This window comes from Haemaphysalis longicornis, unplaced genomic scaffold, assembly GCF_048455015.1.
Source record: "Haemaphysalis longicornis isolate Haplotype H1 unplaced genomic scaffold, Haemaphysalis longicornis Haplotype H1 scaffold_2, whole genome shotgun sequence".
Taxonomy (NCBI): domain Eukaryota; kingdom Metazoa; phylum Arthropoda; class Arachnida; order Ixodida; family Ixodidae; genus Haemaphysalis; species Haemaphysalis longicornis.
In genome coordinates this window covers 54,875,817-54,885,790 of record NW_027526295.1, presented here as the reverse complement: position 1 = coordinate 54,885,790, position 9,974 = coordinate 54,875,817, and positions in this window count along the sequence as shown.

The following is a 9,974-nucleotide window of genomic DNA, read 5'->3' as shown; positions in this document are numbered from 1 at the left end:
CCTTGCTGGGAATCGATGACTACCCCCCGAATCCATGGTTGAGCGAGAGCCAAGGTGATGGCTGCCTCTTCTGCGGCCGTCATTTCTTGGGTCCTAAGCGAGGTAGACGCGAGGAGGTTGGTTCTGGAGGTACCCACGATGATGGCGTTTTGCTGCCCTCGATGTTTGAGGCGTCTGTGTAGATAACTGCATAATACCCACCGAGGGTGGTGTATAGCGCTTGAGCCCGTGGTTTTCGGTGACCCTCGTCATGTGAGGGGTTGATATTTCTAAGAAAAGGGAGCATCTTTAGATGTAGTCGCAAAGAGTCTGGGAGTGCATGAAGCGGAGTGACATTCTGGGCTGCCCAGCCTAGCTGGTGAAGCATGTGGTTACCCACCGCAGTTCTGAGCCGGACCTTCTGGTTAGAAAGATGGCCTTCTATTAGCTCCTCCACCGTGTTGTGGAGCCCCGGGCTAGGCAGCCTCTGGGTGGACGCACTCATGAGAAGACCAATGGCCTGCTCGACCGCCTTTCTAATCATTATGTAAGGCATATCTATGTCTTCCTTGTCGAGAAGAAGAAAGGGGGTTGACGTAAGTGACTATCGAGAGGACAAAAGCTTCAATTAATCGAAAGGTACCGGATTCCTTTAGGAGACGTCACTGCAAGGAGACGTCACTCTTGGTGTTAGCCTCGAGATGTAGGCCCAGGATCTTGATGCTGGGGCTTGGAGTGATGGCCTGGCCATCAAGGAGTATTTGAATGTATTCCTTGATTTCGCGTGAGGGCGGACGACAAGGAGCTGTGATTGTTTACGTGAACACTGGAGGCCACAGGCTTTATCACACTGGCGTACTAGAATTGAGATACCATGCATTTGTGTCAGCTTACTTTAATTTTTGTAACTCTTAGCACATGAGCAAGGTGCGCACAGGGCCGCTAGACGGGCGTGAGTGGTCGTGTGACGCTTTCACGTGGCATTCAGAGAGAACGCAGGGGTAAACCCGTAGATGTGCTTGGTGAGTACACCACCTGTCTTCCCAGTCTTCACGTGGGATTGTAGCTAAATCAGTAAGACAACATGATCTCGCTTTGTGAGTCTTCACGTGGGATTGTAGCTAAATCAGTAAGACAACGTGCTCTCGCTTTGTGAGTCTATTAGTTCCAGGTTCGATTCCCGGCGGTGCCAGTAAATTCTTTCATTTGTTGGCTGGAGTTTTCTGGTGACACCAACGGTCGCTAAAGAACCCTTGGGCGGTAGAGGTAAAAAGTTCTGCTTTAAAACCGGTCGGCCGAACCATTCATCTATAGTAGGTTACCCGGATAAGTTGTTTTGCTTTTTATTGGTTAGCAGTGGGCTCGCTCTTAGGGAAGAGATCTTGCTACGGAGCCTTCGAGTTGGGGTGACATTATTCCCAGCAGTTACTCACGTTTGGCCTGCCCGATACCACACCCCGTTGGCGGCCACCTGTTCCTTCTGTGTGATTCTTGCGCCAGAAGCTGACGTTAAACACGTGCTGTGGACTTGCTCAGGTCTCAGAGACACGTTCATTCAACACCTGCGAGGGACAGGGCTCCATCTTGTGAGACCCCCCGATCTTAAGCGTTGGATATGGGGACCCCAGTACCGGTCTCCTCATAGATGTTTACGTGAAACTGGTGAAATGTTGTACCTTTCCCTTCCGACGACCACGAACTCATGACGAGCCCCTTTGATCCATTAATCCTCCCCTCCCAACTCACTCACAAGTCATCGGGCCTTCCCTTTTAAATAAAAGATTCAACAACAAGCCGGACTACGTCTATACGCTCTCCCATGCAGAGCAATGTCGATGAGTGGATACATCGGTATTACGCACACATGTGGTATCGCCTTAATGCAAGGACGGTGCTCCGCTTTCTCCACCTACTCTGTGCGTCGGCTTCTACCAGCCCCGCACTCTCTCCCTATGCGGTGTTTTTGGAAATTTCTTGGGTCGGGTACGCGCCTCCTGTTCCCTGAGAGTGTATGCAGGGTACGTGAGATGATATTATTGCGCGAGCAATAGAAAGTCCATGTCGCCAAACAAATGACTGTGCCCGTCTATAAGCACTAAAGGTATACTTGGGAATTGATTGATTGATAAATCTTTATTTGCGAGCCTGAGGCGCAGATGTTAGGGCGCCCGCCTGGTGGAGGGCATTTTTAGTCCAGGATACCCTGGCTGCGGCTGGCTGTCCGGGCCCTCGTCACCAGGTCTTGCTGGATCCTGAGGTCCGGGCTAGTCAGGCAAGCCATCCACTGCTCATAGGATGGGGTGGGGTTGTGAAGGAAGAAGTCAAGAAGGTTTGATTGTGGTTTTTTACGCACCGACGCTACACAGGCGATGATGCGCGCAGTAGTAGAGGGCTCCGGATTAATTTTGACCACCTTGGGATCTTTATCGTGCGCCGAAATCTCGAACACACCGGCGATTTCGATTTTCACCTCCATCAGAAAAGCGGCCACCACCGCGGGGAAACGAACCCGCGTCCTGTGGCTCAGCAGCACAACGCCATAGCCACTGAGCCACCGGGACGGGTAAGGCTATTTGGTGCAACTTAGAGGGCGGTTGAACAAGGACGACAGAAAGACGACAAACACAAGTTTTTGTTCGTCCATCTGAAGTCTTTGGTCAATCGCTCTCCAAGGTTTACCAAATATGGGACCAACTTGACCGACCGTGTGTCAACTGTGTAAGGCTACGCTCAGAGTACCGACGCAAAAGCCTTATCGTGATCTACGGATGTAAAAAACCGGCGTGTGACAAAGTTTGGTTGGCTGAGACGTGAAATGACGTGATTCTTTAAAGTTATTACGGAAGTTGTGGCAACAGCCTGAACCCTGCCTAAGTTAGGAACGGTAACAGCTGATTTACTGTACCACTCCGCCTAATCGACGGACCCTAATGTCAACGGACGCACGCGTTTTGAAAGGAGATCGCTTTGAATGCATGGTATCGTTTGCTTTTCGCGTGGAGTTTGTTTGTCGTCACTGCAATAGTTTATAAACATATTAGGTACACAAAATCATGGAAATGGCTCGTGCCATGTTCAAAATATTCCCAGTAACGCAATACTTGCGATACGCGTGGTAGCAACATCTAGGTGCGGTGATAATCACAATGGGTACTTCCCGGTGCCGTTCTTAGCCGGAACACGGCCGCTCAATGGAAACTACACTCAAAGAAAAAAAGGTACAAAAAGGGAGAAAAATGCGGGTTTTCTCCTCAATCCCAGCGAGTCTCACTCTTAGGCTCATTACACGTAGCGCCCTCTGTACGGCCTCTACGAAACACGGACACGGGGGAGCATACATTCTCCCCTGTCGTCTGCGATCTGCCATCGGCGCTGACGCAAATAACGAAACCATTCTTCGTTGCACACTGCCTTTAGCCGATCGGGCATACACGATGACTCTGTTTAACATCGCCCTTGCAGTGCGGTGCTTCCTTGCCCTCTCACTGTCTTTTTTTTTATCGCCATGTGCTCGCCACGCAAACGCACGGTTCTCGAGCCGTGTGTTTCGCGGACATTCAGTGGTAGCCGCTGTATGCTTGCTGGGCGCGACTCGCCTGCGCCCAGTTCAACGTTACCACCGCATTTGTGGACGCTTTCTACTCACACTCAAGGGTAGAAGGAGGCAGCGATTATACTAAACTGCCCCTTTCTTCATCAACGAGGACGGACAGCAGCATATTGATGCAGCAATTACCAACAACAAAAGCACCCATTCAGTAGCATTTCGGCCGGCTTTTCTGAACGGTTGCCAGACCAGCAGTGCGCTCTTGGCTAAAAGAGCAAAGGCAATGAGTGTCATCACTCGAACATACCCGCCGTACTGTGTCGTTACAGGTTTTTTTTTCCCTTCTTTGAGCTTTTCTACTGTTCCTTACAAAACCTGAAACTAGAAAAGGTTGCAATTGCGCGAGTTACATTTGACGAAAAAACAAAACACAGCTGAGCCTTACGCATTTGTGTGGGTTATTTGAAACCAACAACAAGCACATTGTTCCTACTTGCGCGCTCTGCAAACAGTGGTAATAATACCTTGTAGCCGTTTACGGTTTAGTTGTGCTTGTGATCCCGCGGACATGTGAAAAGTGTACTATGTGTTGTGCAGTGTGCATGTATACCCGTATTATGCTTGCGCTGTTGAATATTGCGTGTATTGTGCGTTGACAATGATTTCAATGAAGTGTATGTCCCTGTGTTGCGCGATGGTTCTTTTCAATTTGTGCCCGCCAGCGTGTGGCCGGTGCGGCCATCTAATGTTGCTATGTATACGTTAGGCATAGAGGAAACGCGTTCATGTAAGCGCCCGCTGTAGTGATGCTTAGTAGCTGCCCCTCCTGCACCCCAACTTTTTCTTTGCCTCATCTATCGGTAATTTTTACACGTTTAGAATTGGTTTACTTCGAGCTCGCTATATAGCGAGCAGTGTCATCTCCTTGCTCGGACGGATGCGGCGGATCCGTTTTTCGTGCCGCCTGGCCCTGCACTGTCGCCAATTTCTCTGTGCTGAGATGCACGATTGTAGACAATATGCGTTTTGATGTATCGGTTTAAGCGAGGTGAGACGACTAACAACAACTACTTCTTCTCTAACGGCCGCATTGTGTGCTTGTGAACTCGTGTGTCGTTGAACGGCGGGATTAAAAGCTTTTGGAAAATAAAGGCAGCATTTTGAGTGCAACCATTATAACTTCGCCGCTGTTTACAGCGGCTCGTTCGCGCTAAACGCGTAGACGGAGCGCTTAGCGGATCGAATGCAAGAAGTCGCGCATATACGATTGGCGTCATTGGTTGGTAACCGCAGTTTGGTGTGCAGTGGGTAATGTTTTGGTTATTCTAGCGCATATTAAGTGCCCACAGCCACAGTAACTTACCTATTTGTACTTCCTCGATCCTCAAACCGGTCAGCTCGTTAGGCCTTTCTCGCAAACAAGAATTGCTCGGGTAGCGCCACCAGGGGAGGAAGGCTCCTCCATTAGCTCACGAAAGGGGAAAATCTTCCTCCACTCCTAGGGGGAGAAACGCCCCCCGCTCTTTAAGGGAGAATGTTTCTACTTCTTAGGGAGCAATATATGATACATTCCTGTTTCACCCTTGAGGAAGAAACTACCACAACTTTTTTTCTTAGAGTGTAGTTACTTGTTTCCAGCGAGCATCCGTTGTACATAGAACACGAGGAGCGGCAGAACGGAGGAGGTGAACGGAGCGCGGTGCGTGCGTATGCGAGTGACATGGAACACCGACATCCAGTCGGCCGTGTGCGGAGAGGTTCAGTTCTGACTGGGGCTGCAGCGGCTTCCGCTTCTGGTTACCGTAACCGGATAAAATGGAACAGCAATTGTCCGGGGGAAGTTTGGACGCGTCACGACACCACACTACGCCTTTATGGAGTAGAAAATGGAACGGGGACCGAGGGCATGGTCGAGTGCGCGGAAATATAGGATGGACTGCGAGAAACTTCGGCGGAGTGGCAAGACCATGTAGTAAAGAGATGCTTTGAAGATCCCTGACGTCCCGTTTCGGAAAGCCGCTCGGCCAGTTTCGGAAGTCGCCGTCTTTTTCTTGTATTTCCCAGGCACGCGTCACCTCTTCCGCCCTCGTTCGCTCCACTGTCGTATGCTTTGTGTGCGGCTGCCGACCATTGGTTAAGGTGCATTTATATTCCTAATTTTAGATCTTGCTCTCGGCTCCGTCGTCCGTCGTCTGTCGTCCGTCCATCCACCGGCCCAGGAAGACACCGGCAACACTGTCGCTCCAGCATCTCATGGTCGGGGTTATGTCCACCCACTGCGCATGTTCGGCTCATCTCGGGCCGGCCCAGGAAGACACCGGTAACACTGTCGCTCCAGGAGCCAATAAAGGGTAAGGCACCACCGGGTGTTCAGCACGCCGAGCATGCACAGTGGGGGTGTGAACGGCGCTACGACAAGGGAGGGCCATAGCCCCATCGCATCTAATAAAATTACACCATCTTCACGTAGGGGAACCCTGAGTAGTATGCGAAACAGCCATGGGCTCAACGCAATTTCCAATTTCGTAGTGTCGGTCGGTGAAAAGTGTGGTAGTTACCATGGAAACCAAACTGTAAATATAATGGTAGCTACGTACATCAACCTAACGGAAACGACGAACTGAAAACTAATGGGCACTTGAATCTACCCCATGGCTGCTTTGCATACTCCTCAACGTTCCCCTACGGGAAGATGGTATAATTTTTTTTCGGTGGACTGGCGCACGTCCGAGGTGTCGGCGATGACACGTAGGCTAGGCTACGCCAGCAGCCCTTTCTACCCCTGTACACCCTAACATGGCCGGCGTAGCTATGCGGAGCCAGCGCGTTATCGTTCTGACGCATGCACAGAAGGTTTTGGAACTATGGCGGAGACTGTCGAGAAGTTCACTGTACGATCGAGCCTCCCCTCTAGCCCGGCCTGTGGGCGAGGTAGCGTACGCACGCGCTACCAGTCCGGGTGGCCAGGCAGGGTTCACTCTGGGATGCGGAGCTGACGCCGCCGACGCGCTGGGCGCGCAATGTAGACATATCCTATATCAACGCCCGCACTGCCGAAGTGCGCGGCGCTCCGCCGAATTAATCGGAAGTTATATGGCGCCGGAGTGTAGACTGTCCCACATTCGCCGACGTTGCGCGGCTGTGCCGCATGTTCACGCGCACCTACGATACGTCGCAATGTCATCATCATCATCACCAGCCCATCTACGCCCACTGCAGGGCAAAGGCCTCTCCCATTGTTCTCCAATTACCTCGGTCCTGTGCCAACTGTGAGCAATTTATCCCCGCAAACTTCTTGATCTCATCTGCCCATCTAACTTTCTGCCGCCCCCTGCAGCGCTTGCCTTCTCTAGGGATTCACTCGGTTACCCTTAATGACCAGCGGTTATCTTGCCTTCGCATTACATACCCTGCCCACGTCCATTTCTTCTTCTTAATTTCTACTAATATGTCTTTAACACCAGTTTGCTCCCTGACCCACTCCGCTCTCTTCTTGTCCCTTAATGTTACACCTATCATTTTCCGCTCCATTGCCCGCTGAGTCGTTCTCAATTTAAGTTGAACCCTCTTAGTGAGCCTCCAAGTTTCTGCCCCATAGGTGAGTACCAGTAAGATGCAGCTGTCATACACTTTCTTCTTCAGCGACAATGGTAGGCTGCTATTCATTATCTGAGAATATCTGCCATATGCACCCCACCCCATTCTGATCCTTCTAATTATCTCTGCCTCATGGTTGGTATCTGGGGTCACAACTTGGCCTAAGTATATATATTCGCTTACCACTTCCACTGCCTCGCCATCTATCTCAAACTGCTGTGCTGTCCCGAGGTTATTGATCATTACTTTGGATTTCTGCATATTAATTTTCAGGCCCACGGTTCTACTCTGTTCGCCCAGTGCGGAAAGCATGCTTTGCAATTCGTCCCCCGAGTTACTTAGCAAGGCAACGTCATCAGGAAATTTGAGGTTACTGAGGTATTCTCCATTAACCCTTACTCCCACCTGTTCCCAATCCAACGTTCTGAATACTTCTTGTAAGCATGCTGTGAATAACATTGGAGAGATTGTGTCTCCTTGTCTGACACCCTTCCTTATAGGTATTTTACTGCTCTCCCTATGGAGGATGATGGTAGCTGTAGACCCATTATAGATATCCTCTAGTATTCTTACATAATGTTCATCTACCCCCTGGCTCCGTAATGCCTGAATGACTGCTAGGGTTTCGACCGAGTCAAATGCTTTCTCATAATAGGCTATATATAGGGGTTCAGTATACTCAGCGCACTTCTCTATCACCTGATTGATCGTGTGAATATGGTCCATTGTTGAATAACATTTACGGAACCCTGCTTGTTCTTTAGGTTGACTGAAATCTAAGGTTGCAGAGATTCGGTTAGCGATTACCTTGGTAAATACCTTGTAGACGACTGAAAGTAAGCTGATCGGCCTGTAATTTTTCAAGTCCTTCATGTCGCCTTTCTTATGGATTAGGATGATTTTCGCGTTCTTCCAAGATTCCGGTACCATTGCGGTGATTAGGCATTGCGTATACAGGTTTGTCAGTTTTTCAAGTACAATTTCTCCGCCATCCTTCAAGAGGTCTGCTGTTATCTGATTCTCACCAGGTGCTTTGCCCCCTTTCATTTCTTTCAAAGCCTTCCTTACTTCTTCGGTCGTCACTGGTGGGATGTCTATCTCCTCTGAGCTACTGTCTCGTTCGTCATTATCCTGTATGTCCCGGCTACTGTACAGATCCCTATAGAACTCCTCGGCCACTGTGACTATTTTATCCCTATTTGTGATGACATTGCCTTGCTTATCCTTAAGTGCATACATCTGATTTTTCCCCACGCCAAGACGTCTCCACTGCTTTAAGGCTACGTCCGTTCTTTACAGCGTATTCGATCCTCTCCATATGATACTTCCGTATGTCAGGTGTCTTACGCTTATTGATTAACTTCGAGAGCTCGGCTAGTTCTACTCTGTCAGCTGCGGTAAAGATTCTCATGGTTTGCCGTTTCCTGATTAGATCTTTAGAAAGATCTTTAGAAAGATTAGAAAGATCTAATCAGGAAACGTCGCAACGTAAACGCACCTTAAAGGCTGCGGCGCGCAGGGACGCAGGGCCTTGGTAGGTCGGCCTTTGTCGCCGGTGGTAGGACGACGTTGCCGGCGGCCTCTGATGAGGGTGGAAAAATCACGTCATTTCTTCCACCCTTCTTCCAATGCACAGGTAGCCTCCGTACATCTCCTAAGCTTTCTTCGGTGGCCGAGCCAGCTGAGCAACGAAAGAAGCCACATGCAGCCAATAACGCCGCTAAGCGAGCGCAGGTGACCAATGAGTAAGTAGTATGTATTGCTTGGGACTAGGCAAGTTGGTTCATAATCGCTGGAAAACCTTCAGTTGGAATATACGGAAACCAGCATTGTGTCCGTGTTTCTCTCCACGGTCCTTCGTTTCCGTACGTCCCAGCTGAAGGTTTTCCAGCGATCGAGAACAAGGTGTTCCGGGGGGTGGGGAACCCAATTCCCACCCCCGAAAGTGTCGAGGCCGTAGAGGGCCACCAACGCTGCGTATAATTAAACAACGAGCGTCGGTAATTACGTTGCTGTGGCAAGCGGTAGGCCCAATTTACACTGCTTTCTTTTACGTCTCCTCTCACCAGCAGCAACTTTGCAGCGACTGCGAAATGTATTGTACAATGTTTTGTAGAATGCAAGGAACGAAGCCGGAAGTTTCGAATTGGTCATTTTGAATTGATTCCTTACTTAGTTTTTATTTTCTTGGTTTTCCTTTCCCTTTTCAAGTTCTCTTTTTTTTGTTTTTATTGCAACCACTCCCCTTGTAGAGACTGAAAAACATGCCGAATAACAGGACGGCCGATTAAGAGGACATGAGGGTAACTGCTGCGGTAAGTGAACGGCGAGGCAGATACGCTGAGTTATGGGCTTCTGAATTTTATTGTTCACTGCGCATACTAAATCGGCGATGAAGCGAATAAATACTTGGAAATTTCTAGTTTTCCTTGCCGGCTGATGGAGTTCTCACAGCAAAACATCAGTTTATTATTTGGCAGCGGGGGCAGCGGAAGGAGCGGACGCTTATTCTCTGCCTATCCAAATTGCAGCTTGAAAGTGACTCGCCTCTGGAAACGTTCCGGGACGCCTATCAGAAGCCTTCTGATGTGATCCTGCTTCTGCGACCTTCCTCTGCGCATCACGTGGTGCTTGGTTCACTGCTGGCATCCGTAAAAAGGACAGCGCAGCCACCATCGCAGTATTGGCAGCGGGGGCAGCGGAAGGAGCGGACGCTTATTCTCTGCCTATCCAAATTGCAGGTTTGACTTGCTGTTTTTTTTTTTTCCACAATTCCTGTTTTTGCTGCCACTGCTGCCAAAATATTGCCTAGTTTTGTACAGTGTTCTGTGTGCCGGAAGTGTTTAAAATG